The sequence below is a fragment of the Capra hircus genome, chromosome 13 (genome assembly GCF_001704415.2).
Source record: "Capra hircus breed San Clemente chromosome 13, ASM170441v1, whole genome shotgun sequence".
In the NCBI taxonomy this organism is placed as follows: domain Eukaryota; kingdom Metazoa; phylum Chordata; class Mammalia; order Artiodactyla; family Bovidae; genus Capra; species Capra hircus.
Genome location: NC_030820.1, coordinates 69,509,405 through 69,516,201, shown reverse-complemented (window position 1 = coordinate 69,516,201; position 6,797 = coordinate 69,509,405). Strand labels below are relative to the sequence as shown.

Below are 6,797 nucleotides of genomic sequence, written 5' to 3'. Positions count from 1 at the left end.
CCCGCGCATGCGCCCGCGGTAAGGTCCTCTCTGCGACGTCAGGGGGCTTGCGCCCGCACGAAAGCCCCGCCCCCCAGGCGCCAGAAGCGACCTGGGCGGGGGGCCTCGGGCCACGCCCCCAGCCGAACCGAGAGGTGCCGAGCGGAGCCGAGCGCCTCCGAGTGCGGCCGGGCCGAGCCGAGCGGCCCGGAGTCGGTTGGTGCAGCTGCGTCCCCGCCGCCCAGCCGTCCGCGGCTCCGGCGTCGCCGCCGCCTCCGCCTCCGCGCGGTCTGCGCCGGCCGGCCGGCCGGCCGCCCGCCAGCCGGGAGGGAGGCCTGGAGCGCGCGGAGAGCAGCCCGGCCACGGGCGCCGCCGCCGCCGCCGCTGCCAGGTGAGCGCCCGCCTCGGCCCTCCGACCCCGTGTGCCCCCGCGGCTGTCAGCCCCCGTGTATGTGTGTGTGTGTGTGTCTCCCCGCCTGTCAGCGCCCCGTGTCTGCGCGCGCTCCTCCCGCCACGCCTGGCCCCCGGCCGGGCCCGCAGCGTCGCCACCCCCGCCCGCTGCCCCGGGTCTTTCTGTCAGCCGCCAGCACCCCCTGGCCAGGAGGCTCCGCCCCTTCCCCCCGAGGCCCCGCCCCGCCCCATCTGTCATCACCCGCCCCCCCCCCCCCCCCCCGCTCCCGGCTCGGTCGACCTGCAGGCGTGAGGGTGCCGCTGCTCCCTGGGGGTCCGAGCAGCCCCCCGTGGCCTCACGGCTGCAGCTGAAGGATCGCGGCAGGGCGGTGGGGGTGTCCGCAGATACCCGCCGGACCATGCGAGGGTGCGTGTCGGTGTGAGCGCCGGGTGTGAGCGCTGTGGAGGGGAGCGCCTGGAGCCGGGAAGGGAGCGCGGCGGGGTGGGTGGGGGGCGGCCTGACCGACGTGGGGCGGGAGATGCCAGGCGACCGAGAGCCACTTGCCCCAGCGCCCGCGGGCCTGCTGTGTCCTGCGGGGACCGGGCAACCCCGGGCCTCTGGTCCGCTCCGCCGGGGAGGCAGCTGGACCGGGACTCGAGCCACTTGAGGTTACAGTAGACTCCTCCCTCCTGGGACCCCCCACCCCCGACCTGCCCATGCGAAGGCAGCGGAGCTGGGCTCGGGCACCCCGGATGCCGCGAGGGGCACGTGAGCGGAGTTTGGGGGCTTGTGAAACCCTGCGGGTTTGGGATTTCCATTCAGAGACGCCTGTCGGAAGTGATTGAGGGGTTGGTGGGATGTGGAGCTTAGGTGGAAAGTGTTTTGAGAGCTTGAGTCATTTTGAGTTGCGTGGTTTGCATTTCTGAGCAGTGATTGCCCTGGGCTAGTGCCCTGTGAGAAACTGTTCTGTGATGTAGGGGTTGGTTGGGGCGCGGGCCGGGGAGGTGGGGGGGGGGCGGGGGGCGGGCTCGTGTAGACTAGGAGGGAGGGCACACTTCTTTCTGTTTTTATCTGTGTCATGTGGACGTATAGTATATTTATTCATGAGACCTTCGTACAGCCTCAGTTTTAAAAAGGGTTACAATAGTTTCCATTTACCGATTCTCTTGTATGCTGTTATTTTGATGTGCTTTATTTGCAGTAACTTCGTATTGCGATATTTCAAAACTAAGAGAAAACGCGTCCTAAAACAATTGGTATTTTGCCGGATAATTCTCAACCACGGGGAAAGAGCCAAGAGCGCACTTCATTAGCTGGAACAACTTATTCGGGCTTAATTTGTTTCTAAGAGACACACAGTGGAAAAATCCAGAAGCGGCATAGTAGTAGAAGAGTGTTAGGAAATTAATGAAAAGAACCCTTCTATTGCTGCCTTGGAAAGATGGTATCAAAGTTGCTGTAGAGCACAGTGCTTCTATGTAATGATAAACATATTAACCAAGTTGGTTTTGTGACCTTGATATGTGGCGTGGTGTTTGATTTGTGTAGTGCTTTGTAACAGGGAAACATTGTATGGGAAGCAGGGTAATTTGGGGGAGAAAATGGGCCTCTTTTTTTTTTTTTTTTTTTTTGTCATATTTAAGAAGATTTCAGACCAGGGCATTCTGCTGGTGGAGGTGAGTTTTTAAATTTTCTACGATGACATCAAAAATTACAAAAATAACTCATGTTTAAGGCAGAAAACTAGAAGGAAAAAAAAAAAACTAAAAAGCTTAAGAAAAAAGTCATCATCCCACAAGCCATAGTAAACCACCTTTTCCTATTTATCTCTTTAGTCTTTTGTTCCCATATGTATGTTTTTTCTTACAGAAATGCTACTGTACTGTAAAATGGTGTTACGATCTGCTTGTTTACACTTACAAATAGATTGTGAGCAGTATGTCTTGTCTTTGTAAGAACTTGTTCCTTTTCTGATCCTTTTAAAAAAGAGATTAGAATCTTTGCTTAGAGTGCTCCAGCAGCTTCCCATCTTAAAGTAAAATCTGAAGTTCCTGCCTTGGCCTTTGAGGCTGCCTCCCTGTCCTCACTTCAGCCTTGCCGGACAGATCTCTTTGCTATTGCCTAAAAACTTCAAGCAAACACCAGCCTCAGTGCCTTTGCATTTGCTGTTGTGTCGGCTTGGAACCCTGTTCCCTGGATACCCTGGTTCTTGCCTCAGGTCTCTGCTGCAGTATAACCTTTCAGTGCGTTTCACTGACTTCTCTGTGGAAGACCCACCTCATCTCCCTGTCCTCCTTAAACAACCTTACTTTTTTTTCATGATACTTAACACTACTTGGTAAATACCAATTTATTTGTTGGATTACTATCTTGTGAAGTCCCTCAGTCGTGTCTGACTCTTTGCGACCCTGTGGACTGTAGCCCACCAGGCTCCTCTGTCCATGGGATTCTCCAGGCAAGAACACTGGAGTGGGTTGCCATTTCCTTCTCCAGGGGAATCTTCCCGACTGTCTCTTTTCCCCCATTAGTCTGTAAGTATGAGGTTTTATTCATTGATATGTCTTAAGAGCCCAGAACCTGACACATCAGTTCAGTTCAGTCGCTCAGTTGTGTCCGACTCTTTGCGACCCCATGAATCGCAACACTCCAGGCCTCCCTGTCCATCACCAACTCCCGGAGTTGACTCAGCCCATCGAGTCCGTGATGCCATCTAGCCGTCTCATCCTCGGTCGTCCCCTTCTCCTCCTGCCCCCAATCCCTCCCAGCATCACAGTCTTTTCCAATGAGTCAACTCTTCGCATGACATGGCCAGAGTATGGGAGTTTCAGCTTTAGCATCATTCCTTCCAAAGAAATCCCAGGGTTGATCTCCTTCAGAATGGACTGGTTGGATCTCCTTGCAGTCCAAGGGACTCTCAAGAGTCTTCTCCAACACCACAGTTCAAAGCATCAATTCTTCAGCTCATCTGCCTTCTTCACAGTCCAACTCTCACATCCATACATGACTACAGGAAAAACCATAGCCTTGACTAGATGGACCTTAGTCAGCAAAGTAATGTCTCTGCTTTTAAATATACTATCTAGGTTGGTCATAACTTTTCTTCCAAGGAGTAAGCGTCTTTAATTTCATGGCTGCAATCACCATCTGCAGTGATTTTGGAGCCCCCCTCCCCAAAATAAAGTCTGACACTGTTTCTACTGTTTCCCCAATCTATTTCCCATGGAGTGATGGGACCGGATGCCATGATCTTCATTTTCTGAATGTTGAGCTTTAAGCCAACTTTTTCACTCTCCTCTTTCACTTTCATCAAGAGGCTTTTTAGTTCTTCTTCACTTTCTGCCATAAGGGTGGTGTCATCTGCATATCTGAGGTTATTGATATTTCTCCCGGCAGTCTTGATTCCAGCTTGTGTTTCTTCCAGTCCAGCATTTCTCATGATGTACTCTGCATATAAATTAAGTAAGCAGGGTGACAATACTTGACGTACTCCTTTTCCTATTTGGAACCAGTCTGTTGTTCCATGTCCAGTTCTAACTGTTGCTTCCTGACCTGCATACAGATTCCTCAAGAGGCAGGTCAGGGGGTCTGGTATTCCCGTCTCTCTCAGAATTTTCTGCACTTTCTTGTGGTCCACACAGGGTGCTTAATCCGTATTTGCTGAATGAACGAATGAATGGATGCTCATTGTCCATCCATTCACGAGACCTTCCTGAAGCCGCCTGGGCTCTTAGACAGCCATATCATGAAGTGGGATGACAGTCCTTTGACAGTTAGGATAGGCCTCTCCTTTACATACCTGAGGTGAAGAATTTCATGGTGTGAGGCTTATGGTCTTAAGAAGAATCACAGTCTTGATTTAACTTGCACAACTGAGGGAAGGAAGAGTTTTGGCCACTGTTTTCTTCTTATGCACTGGAAATCTTTGAAACATTTCAAGTATTCCAGTGGTGTTGACAGCTATGATTTTGGTTTGGTGGTTCTTAGTGATAGTTTTAGCCTCAAGAGCATAATGAGTTTTTTGTATCAACAGATACCCAGAGATTATAGCTTTATTGCATTTTCATCTGAGGAGTAGCTGTTATATTTACTTATTTTCCTGGCAGTTCTATCCTTTTCACCTCCCTGCTTATCAGTTTTTGGATGGTCTAGCAGGTAACTTAAGGTTTTTTTTTTTTTTTTTTTTTAATTTTAAAATAAATCCTTGATCTCTTGACCGTTTTACATTTCTCATTTGACTCTTGAACTGTTTGAAAGTAACAGTTTCATCTTTCAGGACAAAATGACATCTGTAGTAAAGCATACAATTGCATTTGCATTATAAGGAAGGGGAAATTTGTATCTTGAGGCAGAATTTTTACAGAGTAGAGTGTGAGTGTAAGGTTTTTAAAGCTTTGAATTTCAAGCAGGCAATCTTTAATTTTAATGAGTTTTTGAAAAGAATTCTTGCTTTTGCTCTAAAGGAAAAGAATTCCTTTGAACACAATCCGAACCGTCAGAAAGTTTTTTTTTTCTGATGCTTCAGATATATTTGGGGGAAGAAATCGTAAATGAAAAATTTTGTTCTTTTAAAGGAAGGCCTAAAGGGAATGTGTTAAGAATTTATTTGTATTTGTTCCACAGGTGTTTATTAAGCACGTCGTTGGGGCAGCCATACAAGCACATTGTATGGGCTGCATTGGTACGTTTAGTTTTAGATTACCTGCCTGATTTGTTATTATTTATTCCCTTCTTTCACTTGGCTACCTCCCTTCTCTCATCAGATTCTCTTCCTAAGTGATCTCATCCGTTCCCAGGACTTTATTACCCTCTGGATGCAGATGACTGCCTCAGTTACACCTCCCGCCCAGACCTTTCTTTGGTTCTAGATTTACAGTTTTAGCTCCTGTCTCCCTACTGTCTCTCTCCTTGCAGACTCACAATGATCTCAAACTTCACATGCCCACAATTGATCACTCAGTCTCTCCCTCTCAAGCTTCCAGATTTGTATTCCTCATTCTCAATCCCTCTGCCCTCTCTTCTCCTGCCTTCTCCTGCCCCCAGCCTCCCTTTAGTCAGCACTGTCCATCCATTCATTGTTTAGCTGGAGATCGGAAAGTCGACCTGGATTTTCCCCCATTTCTCAGCCGACATCTGGTACATCAGTGTGGGCTACGGGCCTGCCCGCCCTCCCTGCCGTCCTCCTCATCCGCTGCCGTCCTCTCTCAGCTGGGTGACTGCCCCTGCCTGCCGCCTGGTCTCCCAGCTTCCATTCCTGCCTTCTCTAACCCTTCTCCCCCTGCAGCCAGCGAGCCTATCAGACCTTGTCCCCTCAAGCGTCCTATGCCCATTTCGAGGCCTCTCACCACCCTGAGATCCACGTCCACACTTGGGTGCCAGCCTCTGCCTCTTCTCCACCCTCCAGTCCTCGCTTTCCATGCTCCTTTAAGGTGGAAGTACTGTCGGTTCTGCTCAGAGCCAAGTTCTTCTCTTCCGTATAGCGCTTCCCTCTGCCCGGCACTGGTCCCCAGACTCTTCTAGGAGAAGGGTCTTCTCCGACATCTGGGCTCAGCGAAAATGTCCCCACTCAGAGGGGTCCCTTCCCTGATCACCCCTTTACAGCAGGTTCCTCCTCATTGTCCTCCTCTCAGTACACATGCATTTCCTGCTTAGCATGTCACCAGAATTCCAGGTATTTCACCCAGATGTTTGTTTCCTTCTTTATGGTCCATTCCCCCAATAGACTGTAAGACCAAGAGGGCAGGGACAGCCTTGGCTTATTTATGGTCCAGTCTTGGCCCCGTCTCTGTGTAGGTTCCACTAGCTACAGGTCCCGGATACCTTTTGAACGATAAAATGATTGTAACAGCCAACCTTTTTTGAAATTACTTGTCAGGTCCATGGTTAAGTGTGGACATTATCTCTCAACCTCTGGGAGAAGCTACTAAGGTGGTGATGGTTATGACTTACCATTTTTTGTTGTTGTTTTGAGACAATTGATCTTAGAGAAGTAACTTTTGAAGTTACAAAGCTAAGAAAGTGGTGGAGCTAGAATTTGGATCTGTATGGTCTGACTGTAGAATCTTTCCTCTTATTCTTTGCTGCCCTCTGATAAGATTGTAGGAATGAATAAATAAACATTGAACATTCTGTGAGATTAATATTGGGTGGTTTTTCAAGTTTGTGTTTCTGAGCATACATTGGAGCATAAAAACCAATGCTTGTGTTAGGGTTGTGCATTTCCTGGAAACTTTGTGTTAACAAGCCCTATGCTGAAACATATAGTTGGTGTTCAGCCTTTTTTTTTTTTTTAATACAGATTTTGAATATATTTATTTATTTATTTGGCCATGCTGGGTCTTAGTTGCAGCATGCAGGATCTAATTCCCTGACCAGTGAGCAGACCCAAGACCCCTGCGCTGGGAGTGCAAAGTCTTAGCCACTGGACCAC

At 49.3% G+C, this 6,797-nt stretch overlaps 1 protein-coding gene across 2 annotated transcripts in view; it reads left to right on the top strand.

Moving 5' to 3' along the window:
- Positions 280 to 6,797, top strand: part of ZHX3 (zinc fingers and homeoboxes 3) — a 113,097-nt gene continuing 106,579 nt past the window's right edge. Inside the window, exon 1 of one of the 2 annotated variants that reach the window (XM_018057872.1) lies at positions 280 to 370. The gene's annotated coding sequence lies outside the window, so the exon portion shown is untranslated. Of the gene's footprint in view, positions 371 to 658; positions 797 to 6,797 lie in introns of those variants that run through there. The other variant, XM_018057871.1, reaches the window with a different exon arrangement.